Source organism: Pteropus medius, unplaced genomic scaffold (genome assembly GCF_902729225.1).
Source record: "Pteropus medius unplaced genomic scaffold, Ma_sr-lr_union100, whole genome shotgun sequence".
NCBI classification, from domain to species: domain Eukaryota; kingdom Metazoa; phylum Chordata; class Mammalia; order Chiroptera; family Pteropodidae; genus Pteropus; species Pteropus medius.
Window position 1 is genome coordinate 29,373,304 of NW_024349519.1, and position 20,890 is coordinate 29,394,193.

Below are 20,890 nucleotides of genomic sequence, written 5' to 3' on the forward strand. Positions count from 1 at the left end.
CGTCTTGGCAGTAAGTCAGAACCTGTCCTCTTTAATGACACCGTGTTTAACTTAAGGCCGCCAGGCCACTCGACGGAACTGTGACCCTTATTTACAATCACAGACACTTAAAAGTAACCTTACCATACATAATGATGGGTCTGGCTCCATTTTGATCTTGTTCCATCAGAGAGAGGTTGCCCTTGCCCCCACTCATCTGGTTCTTTAAATTACACTCCTGTGGTCTCAGGGACACTAGGCTCTGGTGGGAAGTTTGAACCCCCAGACCTAGTCCAGGTCCGACGCCTCAGATGCCAACATGTGTGAAACATATGAGGCAAAGTAATCACTGGAAAATCTTTAATACTCATCCAGTGAAAGGTCAAAGGCAAAACTGAAAGAACACTGCTTAGTGAAAAATAATAGATGGCAAAGGTATGGAGAAGAATCAGGACAGTGGTTGTCTGTGGGGCAGGACAGAGATGAGTCATGAGCGGGGACATCAGGACACCCTCGCCACTGCCCACAGGCCACTTATGAATCTTGATGATGATTCCAAGGATGTTCATATTGTTATTACTAAGTCTTACCACCACACGGTTTGTACAGTCTGTTCTGAATATATACTTGATGATAAAAAATTAAGAGTTAAGGTTGAAAAAGAACATAATTTGCATATGTTCGTCCCATAATGTGGCAATCCAAGTTTTCATTAATGATTTTGGCAGCAAAAATTAGTAACAAGCCATGTCTAGAAAGAATGGGTTATATAGATTCATCATAATATGTACTTTTTTTTCTTCTTTTAAGACAAAGGGTATTGGTATGAAAAGATCTGGAGGATTTACCTACAGAACAAATAAGCAAAGTATACTGTAATACACACATCGTGTTACATTTCCTACAACCTGTAGAGAATGGTGGACTTCCTAACCCCACCCAAGGTTTGGTTGAGTAGTAGAGACTAACAACACCTAACAGAAACTGTGAAAAGGTTTATGACTTCCATAACTGAGGTGTCTGGGGAGGGCAGGATAGGCTTCTCAAGCAGGTGTGAAATGGCTTGAGAGAACAAGGAAAGGAGTCTGGCTTGTGTTTTTTATTGAGGTTAGGGGGTAGGCTAGGGTGAGAGTTCACACACAGAGGGGGCTTTCTTGGATTTAATCTCTTGCCAGTGCCAAAGGAGTGAGCAGCCAGGCGTTTCTGTTTGTTTGTTTTTAATCGCCTTGTACAGATGTGGGACACATGGGGAAGAAGGAGAGCCAAGGCTTTAAAGTTGTCAGCTCTCAGGTAATAGAAAATATATATGGGCATACCTTGGAGATATTGTGGGTTAGTTTTAGACAAGTACAATAAGGTGAGTATTGCAATAAAGTTGGAATCTTTTTACTGGTTGAGAGTCTTGCCTTCAATTCGTAAAAGAAATGTAACATAAGTGAAGCAAAATAAAGCAAGGTCTGCCTGTATATTGGTCTCTGATCTGGATTCCTGGCAGGGAGTTCCTGAAACCCTTGTAAATTCCTAAGTGGTAAGAGCACTAGGAGCATCTTTTGTTCTAATGAGGCGACTCTAGTTAAGCTCCTAGATGGGAGCTGTCACCAGAAAGACCAAGTCATGATTCGGAGCTTGGAATTTTCAGCCCTACCCCCTCCCCACCCCCTCCAGAGAGGGGAGAGGGGTTGAAAATGGATTTAATAATTGACCATGCCTATATGAGGAAGACTGCATATTCCCAATAGTATGTGTTTGGGAGAGCTACCAGGTTGGTGAAAACATCCATGTACTGGGAAGGTGATACACCCAACTTCACAGTACCTTCCTAGACCTCACCTTTGTATCTTTTCATCTATTTATTTATCTGTATCCTTTAATAAACTGGTGAACTTAAGTGTTTCCCTGAGTTCTGTGATCTTCTCTAGCAAATTAATCAAAACCAAGGAGGGGGTTATGGGAATCCCTGATTTGTAGCCAAGTTGGACAGAAGTTGTGAATAACCTGGAGACCTACAACTTGTGATTGGCATCAGAAGTGGGGGTGGGGTGGGGCAATCTTGTGTAGTATTGAGATTTTGACCTGTAGGACATGACACTATCTCCAGATGGATAGTGTTATGATTAAGTTGTAGGACACCAGCTGGTGTCACAGAGAATTGCTTCTTGTGGTGACCAGAGATGTGTTTAAACTGAAGTGTTCCGGGTGAAAGTGAAGAAGACACATAAGAGAGAAGAAGTGGGCTTTACCAACATGTCAGCAGTCAAACGTTAAAACATGGAGTCAGACAGCTCTGGTTTCTCTTCTGCATTGTAAGGAGCTCACCAGAAAAAAAAAAAGCAAACAAATTTAAAGTCAACAATTCTTAGAGCTATCAAAGAATCGTGGTCACAGGGCAAACTGCTGTCTCCAAAATTGGAAAGAAAAACAGGAAAATAAACAGTTTAAAATATGCCCACAATACTCGGCTCTTAACAAGTCCTGTCCTCAAAGACGCTGTTTCACCAGAGCCTGACTGACTGGGATTTTACCAGCACCAAACGGACGCAGGGGAGGGAAATTGCCAACGTAAGTCCCCTGTAGCCTTTCTGCCTGACCTAACTGGAGGCTGGGGGCAGAAACTTAGAAACACTTGTGAGGTTCATAAACTATTTGTCCTCCTGACAGCAAGTATGTGGTGTGTTTTCCAAACCACTTCTCCACCTCTCTGATTCCACCTGGGTGGCCTATGATTCAGTTCAGTTCCATCACTAACCTCAGCTAACATCAGACTCCAGAGCTTAAGGGGCTCAGTCCCACAAACTGCCCACACATCAGATGCCAGCTGCATTTCTTTATGGTGAACTACAAATATATAGGATCCCAGGACACCCCCTTGTGTTTGCTAATTTGCTAAAACAATGATCAGAACTAACAAAAGAGCAATTTACTTACTATTATCAGTTTATTGTAAAATACAAGTCAGGAACAGCCAGACTGAGAAAGGTGCTCAGGGCAAGATGGGGGTGGAGGGAGTGAGAGCTTCTACACCCTCTCCAGATGTAACAGCCTCCCTGCACACTGATGTGTTCACTGACTCCGGTGTCTCTCAATCCCGAGGTCCAGGAGTTTGGATGGAGTTTCCTCAACTAGGCGTGGCTGACTGAATCATTGACCACTGGTGAAAAACTCATCTCTAGCCCTCTCCTCTCCCCAGAGGCAGGGGCTGGGCTGAAACTTCTAAGCCTCTCATCAAAGCTTGGTTCCCTTGGTGACCAAGCCCCATTCTGAAGCCACTGAGTGCAAACAGTCACCTCATTAGAACATAAGATGCTTCCATCACCTTATCACTCAGAAAGTCCAAGGGCTTTAGGAGGTCTTTGCTAGGAACCATGGACAAGGATCTAACATCTTTCTTATTATACCACAGAAAGTCCCAGGCCGGAACGCAGGCTCATTAAAATACTGAGACCAAATCACAGGACTACAGAACACTTCCCCTCCACCCACGACACAGCACTACACCAACAGCACTCCTGCTGAATAGCAGTGGAAGACACCGGAAGAACTGCAGTTTCAGCACTTATTTAAGAAGCCTCTGTGGAACCCTAAAGATGACATGGGAGACAAAACCAGGGACACCTGAGGATATTTTAGCCTCTGACAGTCACAGCAAGTAGTAAACAGAGCCTAAACCCTAGTGAGATAAACATAAAACCTCCCAATAAAGGCCTACTCACCTCGGCTCCTTTCTCACAGTACATCATGTCCGGCATTCAACAAAGAAAACTACAAGTCATACTAACAGAATTAAAGACACAGTTTGAAGAGATAGGACAAGCAAAAGAACATAATTGAGATGTAGCAGATACCTGGGAACTATCAGACCTGAAACATAAAGCAACTATGATTAATGTGCTAAGTGCTATAAAGGAAATAGTGGATCACATGCAAGAACAGATAGGTAATGTAGGCAGAGATGGAAACTCTAAGAAAGAACCAACCCAACGAGAAATGCAAGAAGTAAAAAATGTTAAAACAACAAAACAGAAGTGAAGAATTCCTGTTTTTTTTTGAGGTGGGGGACTCTCGACACTGAGATAATGTGTGAGGAAAGAATCAGTGATCTTGGGGAATTGCGAATACAACCTTCCAAAACGGAAACACACAGAAATGAAAAAACCAAAAAAGACAAAACAGAAATCCAAGAATTTTGGGATAATTACAAAAGGCGCAACATACACATAGTGGGAATACATACAGGGGAATAAAAATTAAAATAATAATAATAAATACGTGAAGCAATGATGACTTGAAATTTTTTCCAAATTAATGACAAACTTCATAGATCCAGGAAGCTCAGAGGACACCAAACAAGATAAAAACCAAAAAATACACACCTAGAAATATCATATTCAAGCTTGAGCAAAATCAGTAATAAAGAGAACATTTTGAAAGAAGCTGGGGAGGAGGGACCTTAGTAATAGAGAAACATGGCTAATAATTAAATCAGACTTATCTTCAGAAACTATGCAAGTAGGAAGAGAGCTTAGTGAAATATTTCAAGTGTTTGGAAAAAAACACCACCCAACTAGAATTGTGTGTAGAGCAAAACTATGTTTCAAAAGAGAGGGAGAAATTAAGAGAGAGAAAAACAAAAACGAGGGAATTCGTTACCAGCATACCTGCTTTGTAAGAAAAGTTAAAAAAAATTGTCAGAAAGTAATGATAAAGAAAGGTAGAGTGTTAGAGGAAGTTAAATGAAGGTAAAATAAAATGATTTATTTTTGTTATTTCTATTTAATCTGACATAACAATATGTTTAAAGTCATATTAGCAACAATGCATTTGGTGATTATAGCTTACAGGTAAATGAAATGAATGACATCAATGTTACAAGAGATGGGGAGGGAGGGATCGGAAATACTTTTGCACCTCCAGCAGAGAGGTATAGTGTTACTTCAGAGAGAACTTGGGTTACTTGTACATGTATACTGCAAACTCAAGCCCAACTACTAAAAAATGTACCATGATATGCTAAAAGAGAAGAGAGAATGGAATCAATAAATTGCTCAATAGAAGGCAGAAAAGCGCACGCTGCTGGTGGGAATGTAAATTGGTGCGGCCACTATGGAAAACAGTATGGAGGTTCCTTAAGAAATTCAGAATAGACTACCACATGACCCAGCAATTCCTCCTCTAGGTATCTATCCAAAATATTTGACAACAGTTATTTGTAAAGATATATGTACCTCTAAGTTCACTGCAGCATTATTCACAATAGCCAAGACACGGAAACAAGCTAAGTGTCCTTTGATGAATGACTGGATAAAGAAGATGTGGTATGTGTATACAATGGAATACTACTCATACAAATCATGAAATCTTGCTATTTGTGACAACATCGATGGATCTTGAGAGTATTATGCTAAGTGAAATAACTCAGATGGAAAAAGACAAGAATCATGTTTTCATTGACAGGTGGAATATAAAACAAAAAACAATAAATTGGGGGAAGTAGATGGGGTAAAAGGGGTCAAATGTGTAAAACTGGAAGTTATGTAAATTACATCAAGTGAATAAAAAAGTAATTTAAAAAAGCAATATATGAACAAACAAAACAAACAAATTCATAGACACAGACTACAAGAGTATGAAGGTTACCAGAGGGGAAGTTTGGGTAGTGGGGTAAAGGGGGTCAAATATATGGTGTCAGAAGGAGACTAGACTTTGGGTGGTGAGCACACAATGGAATATACAGATGTTGTATTATAAAGTTGTACGCTTGAAATTTATTAAATGTTATTAACCAATGTTATCTCAATAAATTTAATTAAGAAATTTACTTCAAATGCAAAAATAAAAAGGCAGAGAAGGCAGAACAAAGGTGGAAGACAAAAATACCCAAAAAACAAAGACCAAAGGCAACCAATAGAAAACAGTAAAAATATGGTAGATATTAATGCAGCAGTATCAGTAATCACTTTAAATATCAATGGTCTAAATCCAACAAGGGAAAGACACAAACTGTGACAGTGGATAATAAAATAACAATTACATGTTGTCTATAAGAATCATGTTTTAGTTTTAAAGACAGACAGATTAAAAGTAAAGGATGGAAAAAGATATACCATACCAACAATAAACAAAAGAAAGCTGGCATAGCTGTATTAATTTCAGACAAAGTGGACTTCAGAGCAGGGAAAATTCACAGAGATAAACAGGGCATTACATAACGAAAAAGGGGTCAATTCTCCAAGAAGACATAGCAGTCCTTCATATGGACGTGCATAACAACAGGGGCAAAATACACAAGGAGGAATAAATAAATTCACTGGAACGAGGAATAAATAAATTCACTATTATAGTTGAGAACTTCAATACCCACCTCCATTTGTAATAAAGAGCTCCAGCAGGCAAAAAATTAGGAAGTACATAATTAAATTAAACAGCACCATCAAACAAGTGGATTTAACCCAAATCCACGCAACATTTCATCAAAACACAGCAGAATACAAATTCTTAAATTCACATGGAATATTCACCAAGAGAGATCACATTCTGGCACACAAAACACATCTTACATTTGAAAAGAAAAATCATACAGGATATGCTGCAGACTACAGTGGTATTTATGTAGAATTCGATCACAGAAATATAGTTAGAAAACCCCCAAATACCTGAAGATTAAACGACACACTTTTAAATAACACATTGATCAATGACAGAGTGACATCAGCAATGGCAGAATAGAAGTTTCTACCATCATCTCCTCATAGAGCACTGATTTTGACAATCATCCAAGAATGAGTGTATCCTTGTGGAAGTCTGAGAGTCCAGTGGAGAAGTTTCTGCACACCACTGGAGCATAAAATCTGACAGTAGACACTATAATGAGGGCAAGAGCCCAGTTTCATTTTATGTGCATCACCCCTCTCCAGAGGTGGCACAGCTCATTATCAAGACACCCTCGGCCCAGGATTCTTCCCATGAAGAGAGTGAGAATGTAGTGATTGAGTACATGGCTTCCACAGTGGTGTTGGACAGTACCCAAGAGGCTCACCAATTTCTCAAATCTCTAAGAATGCTAAAAGGGATCAGTATATCTGAGTGGCGAGAGGCTGGAAGGCTGGAAGCAGGGAAGAGTTAAAAGGACACACAACAATTAAGGTTCAAAACTCAATAAATGGCTATAGACCCAACTAACTGTTGGTGGCTCCACCAGGAGGCTTGCATTTTAGCCACTTGGGATGCAATGCCTGTGGACACTCCCAATTGGCCCACGGGAACACCCAATGCTCTTTGCGCCTCATTCCCCTATCCTCCCACAGTTGGCAGGATACCCAAGTGTGCTCCTAAAGGCAAATACAAGCCTCTCCAATGTCTCCTAAGCACACACATTCCGGTGGCTCAAGTCAGTGGGACTGGGAGAAGACACGCAAACTTGAGTATTTCAGTGGACTACCCTCAGGAGAACAAATGAGAGGCTCTCAGCTTTGGAGGCTCTCCACCTGGCCTGGCTTTGAGGGACCCAAAGAAGGCATGCATCTTAAGAATTCCCCCGAAAGAGGGAACAAGGGGTGTGAAGTGGGCACATCCATCGGAAAAGTCTGAGAGAGCCTCAGAATCCCTACAGGGCTGACTGGTGAAAGCGTTCCTTTCCCAAAGCCAGTTATTAAAGACCTCAGGAGGTAACTGCTCCTTCAAATGTTAACACAGCAATGCAAGGATTCAAAGAACACAAAAAACAAAAGAAAAATGTAAAGGAAAACAATGATTTTCCGGTAACCAATTCCACAGAAATGGAGATCCACAAATTGCTTGATGAAGAATTAAAAATAATTGTTCTAAGGAAGTCCAGCGGGCTTCGTAAGAACACATAAAGTGAACTCAACAAAATCAAGCAACGAAAAAAAAAAACCAAGAAGTTCTACAGATAGATAGAAATCATTAAGAACCAAACAGAAATTCTGGCCCCAAAGAATACAATAAATGGAATGAGAAATGTAAAAGAGCTTCAAGAGCTGACTTGAATCAGATGAAAGAATCTGTGAACTGAAGACTGGTCATTTGAAATCACTCAAGAGGAGGAAAAAAGAATTAAAAAGAATGAAGAAAACTTATGTTTTAGGGGACACCAGCCAAAGAAATAATACATGCATTATGGAAATTCCAGGGGAGTAGTGAGAGAGATGGGTGGAAAGCATATTTAAAGAAATAATGGTTGGAAACTTCCCAAATCTTGGGAGAGATATGGACATCCAGCTACAAGCTCAAAGATCCTGAAGCAGGCTGAACTCAAAAAATATTTCACAAATACGCATTATAATCAAATATCAAAAATCAAAAAGATAATTTTGAAAGGGGCAAGAGGAAAGTGACATGTCACATACAAAAGAACCCAATTAGACTATCAATGAATTTCTCATCAGAAACCTTGAAGACATGGGATATGCAAAGTGTTGAAAGAAAGAAACTGCTAAGCAAGTATGCTTCACTCAGGACAGCTGTCCTTCAGAAATAAAAAAAGAAGGACTTTTGCCAACAAATAAAAGCTGAGGGAATTCATCACCCCACACCTGCTGAACAAGAAATGCTTTAGGGCAGGGGTCCCCAATCCCCGGACTGTGAACTGATACCGGTCCATGGCCTGTCAGGAACCAGGCCACACAGCAGGAGGTGAGCAGTGAGCGAGCAAGCGAACCTTCATCTGTATCTGTAGCTGCTCCCCCCCGGCGCTAGCATCACCGCCTCAGCTTCACCTCAGATCATCAGGCATTAGATTCTCATAGGAGCACTGGTCCCTGGTGCCAAAAAGGATGTGGACCACTGCTACAGGGAATTCTTCAATCTGAAATTAACATATAAAAGTAAAAACTGGTCAAAGAAACTAAGAGTTGGGTGTTTGAAAAGATAAACTAAATTAACAAACCTTTAGGCAAAAAAATAAAAAAGATTCAAATTAATAAAATCAGAAATAAAAGAGAAATTATACTTCACATTACAGAGATACAAAGGATCATAAGAGATTACTAGGAAAACTTATATACCAACAAATTTGATAACCTCGTAGTAGTAGATAAATTCTCATAAACATACAACTTACTAAGACTAAATCTGAAAATATAAAATCTGAACAGCTCGATAATGAGTAAGGAGACTGAATCAGTAATCAAAAACCTCCCAACAAAGTCCAGGACTAGATGGCTTCACTGGTGCAGTCTGCCAAATATAAAAAAAAGAATTAATGCCAATCCTTCTCAAACTCTTGCAACAACTTGGAAAGGAGGGGACACTTCCAAACGCATTTTACAAGGCCAATAAAGGCAACACAAGAAAATTTTACAGGCCATATCCTTGATGAACATAGATGTAGAAATCCTCAACAAAATACCAGGGAACTGACTCAACAACACATTAAAAGGCTTATACGACATAATCAAGTTGGATTTATCCCCAGGATGCAAGGATATGCAAATCAATGTGTTACATCAAATAAACAAAGGATAAAAATCATGTGATCATCTCAATAGATGTGGAAAAAGCATTTGACAAAATTCAACATCCTTTCATGATAAAAACTCTCAACAAATTCAGCATAGAAGGAATGTACCTCAACATAATAAAAGCCATTTATGATAAGCCCATAGCTAACATCGTAGTGAATGGTGAAGAGTGACCTTTTCCAGAACTATGGCATCTGGAAAGGGACTCGGGAGAGGGCAGGACACTTCCTCCTGCAGGTAGACTATGCCAGAGGGCTCAGGTTTGGCACCATCAGGTCTCGGTAAGCGTGCTGGGCTCATGGATGCTGTTTCCAGGACTGGAGGCAGCTGGGTGGAGGGCCACATACTAGGGGCCTGGGAGGGACTCTGTTTTCAGGAGAGCACAGTACCTGGAGGGGACTGCAGCTCTAACGGCTTATCATGTGTGCCACCCAAGAGGGCAGTTTCTTGCATAGAAGTAATGTTTGTAAACCAAGAATATGAAAACGACCCAGGAGATGGTGTGGGTGCTGAGAGGGACAACAGCTTTTTCTTCATGATGCCAGGGAGGAGCAGCTCCTTGTTTACGAAATACTTTTTAGGGATTTAACCATGGTGTCAGGGTTAAATTATGTGTGGATTAATGGCTCATCCACTTTTAAAGAGCTCCTTCTTTCAACATCTGTATGTCCTGAATAAATGTCCAGTGAATGTCCTTGGAGGAGCATGTCATTAGTGTTAAACGTCATACCTTGTAGAGGGCCGGATCCGAGCTGGACCTGTGGCCAAAGCCTGAGTTGGACCTATAGTCAAAGCACTGGCAAAGCCACAATTGTCTGAGTTGCAATCGGCCAAGGGCAGAGAAGCAAAGAAGAGACAACTTGGCAAAGCCATGCTCGACTATGTTACAATCTGCTGAAGGCGGAGAAGTAAACAAAGAACAGATGGCTGCTTGTGGTTTAGCACAGATATCTGGGTACAGACAGGTCTTCCGGAGATTATTGTTGCCATCAAGTTTCAAGTTCTGAGAACAAGACTCCCATCTCCTCCTTGACCTTAGCTGTATATAATAAACGTGCTGAGCTTGCCTCGAGGTCACTGTATCTCCATCAGAGTGCGGTGTCCCACCTGGCCCCAGCTTTTGTATATTACGTCTGTGCATTTTTCCTCATCCTCCATTGCTGCCCGCCCAGGTTCACACTCTAGCCGTGCAGGTCGTGGCAATACCTGTGCTTCTCAAGCAAGGTGGGTGCAGCTCAGAGACTGTGTGCGGTGGCAGTGATGCTGAGGCTCCCTGAGGGGAACCAGGTGAAGGTACATCATGACCCTTCAGAAGCGAAGGCCAACAGCAGCTGAGAAGCTGTTGACACAAACACTGTACAGAGCAGACTTAGCCAAATCTGTGGTAGGAAAATGTGTGCCAGTTGCTGAGTGGATTCAGTCAGTAATTTCCTATGGTAGCAACTGGAAATAGGGGCTGATTTGGTGCGACCACAGCCTCCAGGTTGTGGTAATCCACTGTGAGGTGTCATTCATTCTTTCCAGGTTGAAGAACAGGCCAAATTTGGCTGTTCAAAAAAGAAGCACTGGGGTTAATCACCTCGTCACTGAATAATTTTTGGATAATATTTTTCAATCCTTCAACTGGTTGCTTCATCCCCTGGCTTAAGATGGTTTGAATGAATCCCTTGGCTGTGCCACAGTGAGGCCATGGGTATTGCCCCCTGTAACCCCAAAGGTCAGGGTCTTTGCTGCAATAGAGCAGGGGCCGTAGCAGCAGCAGGGTACTAAAGGGTCCTGGAGAGCCCTCTGGTGTTAGAACTGTAGATGAACCTGCCACCTGCTGGCTGCCCTTCCCCATCTCTTCTCTATTTTAACTGACAGCTGTTTCAGGAGCTCCCACCTGATGGGCCCGCCTCTTGCACAGGGTGTAGTCCTTCTCTTCTACCCCCAGGCTATGTAGGGATCAACCCAGCCTCTGTCACAGCTTCTCTCTAACACACAGATTAATCCCAGCAAAGACATCCATCCAGAACCACCTGCAGAAGGGCCCCGCCCCACAGGCCTGCGCCCAAAGGCTTAGGAATTCTCGAAACTGCACACTCTGGCTGGCTGCACACAGAACTGGGGTTCGGCAGGGTCAGTGCTGCCACATGGGGTGGCACAGCTCACAGCCCCAGCTCCCCAGCACCCAGAAGCCCACAGTGCGGCCGCCACCAGGCAGCAGAGCAGGCGAGCAGGTCAGAGCGAGACAAGATAGACCCATGGGTGGTCACATCGGGACATGGTGCTCACGGAGCCAACTGTTAAGCTCACCTGCAAGGTTGTCCACACACACAGAGAAGGTGGGAAAAGGCCTGTGATTCACATAATTAAGGTCTTAGGGGAGGGCAGGGCAGGCCTCTCAAGCAGTTCTGATATGGTTTGAGCAAGGAAAGGAGCCTGGGGTTTTATTGTGGGTGGGGATGTTAAGAAGAAATATTCAATGACACTTGTCAAAGATGGTAAAGGAGGTTTAATTCAGACCTATTTCAACAGGCAGAAACCACTGTGATGGGATTTCACAGTGCGGGGAAATGGGATCGGGCCCCACTCCGAGCACAGCAAGGGCAAGTGAGGATCACGGCCAGAGAGCAGGGTGGGTGTCAGTGGATGGAAAAATCACTGAGAGAAAATCAGGGTTAGGGGTTCCTGCTTAACTGACCTAACAGGATTCTGACTGCAGACAGGCCAGGGTGCTCAGATGTCACCTGATGGTGCAGGAGTCGGAACCGACCAGATATGGAGGGGATCAGATAGGAGGGGGCTCTGGTTCACGTGACTCCAGGGTTCCTGCTGAAACTGGATTTCACAAGGACGCGCAATGATAGGCCTGGGAGAAGGTTCAGGAGCCTGAGTAAAGTTGTTCGCGCAAAGAATCCTTGTCAGGGGCGGGTCAGGGCCAGAGTTCTGCTCACAGACAGGGCGTATGCAGTGGGAACCCGAAGCCAGTGCAGAGGAGGGCGCCCCGACTTTCTCCTTAGCCTGTCTGGGGTGTACGCAGGGGGCTTAAGCTGCAGCAAATATCGAACAATGAGGAGTGTGACTGCTCATTACAGGGACAAACATGGGTAAGGAAAATATGCATTTGCAATGGCTTGTCTTTCTATAAAGACATACTAACAGGAGCTCAAGATATGATCAAAACTGTGTACTTCGGGCTGGACTAACAGAACTGGAGGGGCCTGAATGTGTGGGCAGTGAGTCTTCCTAAGTCAGACTTTTCTTACAGATTTATTTAATACAGAGAAATTTATACAACCATGTTTACTATCTACTAGCTTTTCTTTAACTTTCGTACATAGGAACTCATTCTAAGATTTAATTCCTTTAAATACTAAACGTTACTAAAGTGTAACTTATACAAAATGAAAAATTTCAAATCTCTTGCTAACTAAAAGGAAAAATTGCATCCTAGTTTGTCCTTCCCCTACATCTCACATGGGGGCATTTTCAGGGATAAGTAGCATACTATGATGCAATAGGCATTTGAGGTTAGCTCCTTGAATGTGGTAGGATTTCCAAAGATTTACATAAGCTTTGATTAGTTTTCCGCACATCAATTAAAATAAAAATTTAATTACTTTAACCTTTTAAATTTCAACGTTCTCCTGGGACATGCACAAACACTGATATAAAAATAAAAAATGGATCTGAAAACGAACACTATCATCTCACATCTCGAGGTTCTCTTGCCTAAAAGGAACAAAAATTCTATTTAGAGGCACAATTTTCTTGTCTTACTGACATCATCTCTCTCAACCTACATTTTTAAGCTCAAGAAACTAAAAATGCTATTTCTCTCACAGAGAAAGAAATGACAAAGTGCTCAGGGCACTAGAGGCAAAGGACTGCACTGTTCAGCTGATAAAGGATCCCAAGGAAAGAAACACAAGTACTGGAATCAGCTCAGATGAGCAGACCAGACCGCTTGCCAGGGGACAGAGAGAAAGCTGCTTTCAGGAGGTCACACATTCCAGACTCTCTGGATTTAGACAGAATCCCTGGCCTGGGTCAGTCCTTGGGGAAGGAGGAGAGAGGCACTTGAGTCGCCCCAGGAATGAACTCTGGGAGCCCAACACTCTCCTCTCCCCGGGGAATAATAGGAACACTTCCTCTGTAAGGCTTCATGTCACAGTGAGGAAATGTTTCCCTAGATTTAGGGTAAAGGGTCTGATCAAACAAACTTCCAATTCGCAAACTCTAACCAAGGACACAGAACTGATTTTCACAGACTTTCTCCGCGTGCACAAATTACACTCTGAGCGCACCTACACTGTGGGTGCAGAACTCCTACCTGTGTCTAGAGGCAGGCCCAGGGGAACCACAGCTAAAATCTGAGTAAAGGTGTCACTCCCCCATGTGCACCTGCACCCCCAGCTTTCCAGGGCTGCGGCTTCTCTCAGTGTAAAGGCTCCTCCATGGAGGGTGTGAGCAGGTAGGACACCTGCAGGGAGAAGCTCCCCAGGGAAAACTACTGGGCCTTCAAGTGCTTCCCTAACACTCAAGAAAGCATTAGCTTAGATACATTGCCTTCAGGTCTTTAGGGACCACTGGAGTTGCTTTGGGACATTTTGATATTGTAAATGACAAAAAACCCAGTGTACAAACAATGCATCCAAGTCACATAATCCCAACGTTTATTGGGAAAGATAGGAAGAAAAAGGGTCTTTTATAAGTCGAATTAGAAAATCTCTAATACGTATTCTTTTCAGAAAAAGGTATCCATTATTTATAGAGGGAAAGTAATTGGTTTGTAAATAACTACTCATACTTGAACACTTCTGCCTTTCAAGGCTAAATCTGAAATCTGGAGTTTTATTTGCAAACACCCACAGCAAAAAACAGACCTCAGTACTTATTACACATGTTCAGGGGAAGAAAGAGTGAAAGAAGAATTCTACACCAATGGAATTGATTTGAGACTCTGCTTCCCAAACATTTCGAAAACTCAGGAGAGAACTGGGGAGAAAGGAGGGACTGGGGACCCCACAGGCCACAGCTCCTCCCACGTAGGAATCACGCAGTCTGAGTCACGACTGTCCACCGATGCCCCTCCCTATGGTCACCCGCACCATCTGGGGACGCGGGGCTGCGGGCGCAGAACTGCCAGAGAGGCTCGTGGCCGGGACGGAAGTCGCTTCTCGCAGGGACAGGACAGGACGCCGGTCTGGGCTGCCGGCTCAGTCCCCACGCTGCGTACGGGAGGGGACTGAGGTCCGGGCGGCGACTGCGAGGAACTCGGCTCCGCAGAGTCAGCAGAGTCCGAAGATGACGGTGGGGAGGCCGGATCCGGTCAGAGCCGGTTGCGACCAGCCCCTCGTCCCCGTCCTGGGACACCTAGCTCCCAACACTCACCGTTTCTCGGCTTCTAGGGTCCCCTGGCGTCGTCCCTTCAGCCGCAGCTGGTCACAACTGACTAACGCTGGAGCAGAGACACCTGGTTAACCACAGGTGAGCGCAATGCCCTCTGAGGCCAGGAGCTGCTGGGGGTTTTGCTGATCGATGCCCCACCCATTTGCCTTGCTGCCTACTTGATTGGACAGTTGGCAGCCCCCACTTCCTTTTCCTGAGTGGGTGGTGGGGAGTTTCAGGTGGCTGTGCAGAACCAGCTCCTGCAGGTGGGCGAGGCTGCCAGTGAAGTCTGCTTTTTTTTTTTTTTAACTTTTTGTTAGCATTTTAATCTTTTGCTAATCAACCTTTCCTCCTATTTGTTTTTTTAAAATTTATTTGCAATTACAGTTGAGTAAATTCAATATTATTTTACGTTAGTTTCAGGTGTATAAAATAGTGGTTAGACATTTATATAATCTATAAAGTGATCCCCTCATAAGTCTAGTACTCACTGGCTCTGTACATAGTTACAATATTATTGACTATATTCACTATGCAGTATTTTACATTTCCATAACTGTTTCGTAACCACCAATTTATACTTCTAATCTCCTCACCTTTTTCATGCAGCCCCCAACTCCTCTCTCATTTGACAACCAACAGTTTGTTCTCTGTATCTATGAGTATATTTCTTAACAATATATTTTTTTCAATTATGGGTGACAGTCAATATTATATTATATTAGTTTCAGGTGTACAGCATAGTGGTTAGACGTTTATGTAATCATGAGTTCGTTTCTGTTTTGTTTATTTTGTTATCTAGATTCCACATATAAGTGAAATCATATGGTGTTTTTCTTTCGCTGTCCGACTTATTTCACTTAGCATAATACCCTCTACGTCTATTCATGTTGTCGTAAATGGTACGATTTCATTCTTTATTATGGCTGAGTAATATTGTCCATTGTGCATATGTGCCACCTCTTCTTTATCCAATAGTCTATTGATGTGCACTTAGGTTGCTTTCCTATCTTGAGTATTGTAAATAGTGCTGCAATGAACATAGGAGTGCATATGTTTTTTTGAATTAGTGTTTTGGATTTCTTTGGATAAATACCCAGAAGTGTAATTGCTGGGTCATAAGGTAGTTCTATTTTTAATTGTTTGAGGCACCTCAATACTGTTTTCTGTAGTGGCTGCACTAATTTGCAATCCCACCAACAGTACGCAAGGGTTCCCTTTTCTCCACATCCTTACCAACACTTGTTTGTCGATTTATTGATAGCCATTCTGATAGCTGTGAGGTGATATGTCATTGTGGTTTAATTTGCATTTCTCTGATGATTATTGACGGTGAGTATCTTTTCATATGTTTATTGGCCATCTGTCTGTCCTGTTTGGTGAAATGTCTATTCAGGTCCTCTGCCCATCTTTTAATCAGATTGTTTGTTTTCTTGGTGTTGCGTTGTATGAGTTCTTTATAATTTTGGATATTAATCTCTTATCGGTTGTATTATTAGTGAATATCTTCTCCCAATCAGTAGGTGGCTTTTTCGTTTTGTTGATGGTTTCCTTTGCTGTACAAAAACTTTTTACAGTTTGATGTAGTCCCATTTGTTTAGTTTTTCTTTCGTTTCCCTTGTCTGAGAAGATATACCAGAAAGAAGTATGACTAAGAGCAATGTCAGAAAGTTCACTGCCTATGTTTTCTTCTAGGAGTTTTATGGTTGTGGGTCTTACAGTTAAGTTTTAAATCTATTTTGAGCTTATTTTTGTATATAGTATGAGAAGGTGGCTTAGTTTCATTGTTTTCCATGTATTTGTCCAGTTTTCTCAACACTATGTATTGAATAGACTGTCTTTATCCCATTGTATATTCTTGCCTTCTTTGTCACAGATTAATTAACCATATAGGTGTGGGTTTATTTCTGGGCTCTCTATTCTGTTCCATTGAACTATGTGTCTGTTTTTATGTTAGTACATGATATTTTGATTACTGTAGCCTTGAAGTATAGTTTGATATTAGGTAGTGTTATACCTACAACTTTGTTCTTCTTTCTCAGCTAGCTATTTGGGGTCTTATGTGGTTTCATATAAATTTTAGGATAATTTGTTCTAGTTCTGTGAAAAATGCTGTTGGTATTTTGATAGGGATTGCATTAAATTTATAGATTGCTTTGGGTAGTATGGACGTTTTAACAATATTAATCCTTCCTATTCATGAGCATGGTATATGCTTCCATTTATTTGTATTTTCTTCAATGTCTTATAGTTTTCTGAGTTAGGCCTTTTACTTCTTTGGTTAAATTTATTCCTAGATTTTTTGTTAATGCAATTGTAAACAGGATTAAAAAAATTCTCTTTTTGATAGTTTATTTGTTTATAAAAATACAATCAACTTCTGTATTAATTTTGTATCCTGCTACTTTATTGCATTCATTTATCAGTTCTAATAGTTTTTGGGGACTCCAGGATTCTCTCTCTATATAGTACCATGTCATCTGCAAATTCTGCCAGTTTTACTTGTTCCTTTCCAATTCGGATGACTTTTTTTCTTGTCTGACTACTGTGGCTAGGACTTCCAATACATGTTGAATAAAAGTGGTGAAAGTGGACACCTTTGTCTTGATCCTGACCTTAAAGAAAAAGCCTTTCACCATTGAATATGATGTAAGCTGTGAGTTTGTCATATATGGACTCCATCAGATGTGGTGGCAGCACACTCTCTATAAAGTATATGAACTCCCTGTCACTCGTGTGCTCCCAAGTGACTCCCAAAGTGGCCAGTGTGTCTAGAAAAGAGATGACCTCCTTAGAACAAATTATATTAATGTGAAGAAAACAACCTTCCTTCTGTAAATTGGATATTCAAGAGCGGCTAATTTTTGCTCTGTCCTGCAAATACCAATATCTTTTTTAAAAAATTATTTATTAATTTAGTTTCAGGTGCACAGTACATTGATTAGACATCTATATAGTTCATAACACATTCCCCCCAATTGCACACTCCTTCCCCTGACCCGCCACCTAGCCAATGTTTTAGTGCTAACTGCATTCCCTATACCGTGCTCCCCATCCCCGTGACCATCCATCAGCTACATATTGTACTTCTTTAGCCCTTCACCCCATTCTCCCAGTCCCTCAACCCTCCCTCAACCTCTGTCTGTCACCAAATTGTCCACTATATTTGTGAGTCTGTTTTTGATTAATTTGTTCTTTTTATTCCTTAGATTCTGCATATAAGTGAAATCATATAGTGTTTATCTTTCTCTGTCTGACTTAATACCTTCTAGGTCCATCAGAGTAATATCTTTTTTTATCCCCTTCCTTTTCACATGTAGGGATCTTGTTTTCTTATCTTTTCAGCCACTCCAACTTTTGATTGGAGCACTTAATTATTTTCCATTTAAAGTACTTATTGATAGGAATGTAGTTGTTACCATTCTTTATTCCTGTTTTTGATACGTGTTTTTTCTTCTTAAAGAAGTCCCTTCAACATTTCCTGTAATACTGGCTTAGTGGTGATAAGTTCCTTTAGCTTATTTTTGTCTGGGAAGCTCTTTATCTGTCCTTTAACTCTAAATGATAGCTTTGCTGGATAAATTGTTCTTGGTTGTAGATCCTGGGTCTTCATCCTGTCGAATAATTTTTGCTAAGCCCATCTGTCCTGCATAGTTCCTTTTGAGAAATCAGCTGCCAGTCTGAAGGGTGTTCCCTTATAAGTAATTATTTGATTTTTTTCTTGCTGCTTTTAATATTCTTTCTTTGTATTTAACCTTTTGCATTTTAATTATGACGTGTCTTAGTGTAGGCCTCTTTAGATCCCTGATTTTTGAAATTCTCTGAGCTTCCTGGGGTTTTATGTCCATTTCCTTGACCAGGTTAGGGAAGTTTTCCATAATTATTTTTTCAAACAGCTGTTCAATATATTGATTTTCTTCAGTTATGCTGATCAGATGAGTCTTTGGAGCCTTAATTGTGTCTCATATCCTTCTTAAATTATTTTTATGGTGTTGGCATCTTTTTTTCTTGTCATTCTGATTGAGTGTCCTGATTGGCTGCCCTGTCCTCTAGATAGGGCATTTGATCCTTTTCTTTATTCACTTTGTTTATTCCATTCAATATACTTCTCATCTCAGACAATGTGTTATTCATTTCAGACTGGTTTCCTTTTACAATTTCCATTTCCATATATATATATATATATATATATATACACACACACACACACACACACATATATATATATATATATATATAAATATATATATGTATATATATATATTTTATCTCTTTGTTGAAGTTCTCATGGAATTTATCTACACTTTCCAAAAGTTCATTGAGCATCTTTATAACCAGTGTTTTGAACTCTGCATCTGTTAGATTACTTGACTCTGTTATATCTGGATCTCTGTTCTCTTCTCTCATATGGTTTATGCTTCTTTGTCCTCACATTTTGGCTGCCTTTCCATGTCTGTTTTCATGTACTAAGCAAAGCTCCTAAGTGTCCTGGTCTTAATTAGTGTGGATTTGTGAAGTAGGTGTCCAGTGGCACAGTCCTGAGAGGGGTTCAGCTGCAGGCCAAACTTAGCCCCAACCTCTACCCCTCCGGGGCCACCTGTTAAGATTCAGTCAGCAATCCACAGATGCTGTGCTTATAGTTGCCTCAAAAGGCCACACCAGAAACCGAGGCTGCCTCCACTATGAGTCTCAGCAAGGAGCACCTGATCTAGTTGTGGCTTGGGTGGGAACTGTGAGTTGGGGGAGGGGGTTTTTCAGGGAATCCTCTGGGCAGAGCGACCTCTGTTATCCAGTTTGATGATGTCACAGCTATGGCAGCACACTGGTAGTGGGGGAGGGCTCAGCAGGGAACAATGGATACCGCTGGCACCTCTGTGCCTAGTGAGTCTCGCCTTGGCCCTCACTCTGACAATGTCTCTCTGAAAGTCCCTGGTGCCCTCTGCACGCAGCCGAATCAGCACTGGTGCTCAGAGTGAGCAGGTCCGTCACCACGAAAATCTGCTCCTGGACAAGGCCCCTTTAAGAGGTGTCTGCCGCTGCCGCTGCTGCAGCCTCTGTCTCATTCAGTGGCTTGGGACCAGGCAGCCCATATCATCGCTTCATCCTATCTTCTGCCATTGCAGGGTGTTTTCTTGGAGTTATTCCTAGTTGTAAGGCTTGTTCCTCTAGATCCCAGATGATTTTTCTTTGCTGCTGCTCCTTGTTTCCATCACAACTTTGATTCGGTCACCAAAGGGAAGAACAGAGCCTCTATCATCTACGACATTTTTTTCTCTCTCCAAGTACCAATACCTTTTTAACAAGAAGCCTCTATTCAGTAAACCTGATGGGTCCTGAGTTCATGATCCGAGGCAAAGTGTGAAGTTGGCTGTGGAGGGTCATCAGCAAAGACCTTGGAGGGGCTACGCTTACAAAAAGACTGTCAGTTCCAGCTGCACTTCTCTAACTGTGTGCGGCACCAGCTGATGAGAACAGTTTCTGGTACAAAGAACTCCTGGCATAGCCGAGTCCACCATGGGTGGCTTAGAGACACTAGGGTATGTAATAGGAGGCTGCTAAAGCCACTATAATGAGGGGTATTGGGAGGAGACGATAAGGGAGTGACTGGTACTTGGACAACTTTCTCAGTAATTTGTTTTCCCACCCAATGTCAGTATATATTTAAGTATTGTGTGAAAGTGAGCAAGCAGATCCCATAAATATGTGACAGCTGTGGATGATAGAATGTGCCCATGACAGGTTCTGCCAACTGCCTCTGTCACCCTCTCAGCTCAGATGCCTGGTGTTGACTTACAGATTGTTCCAGAGTGGGATGTGCGTGGATTTCCAAAGATGTTTCCAAGGAAGCAGGCACGAGTAGGCTTGGGCTGGGAAACAAAGAGTTACGTGCGTGAGATGAGGGCCGTGCAACCCTAGAGGGTGTTAATTAAGACAGGGCTGCAAGAAAGGCCTGGTAAGGACTAAATTCTTCCTTGCAGACCTTCAATTCTTTCCAAGGGCGATCATGCAGTTGTGGAAAGAAGTGTTAAATATATAAAAATCAAGATTTGGGAGAGCTTAAC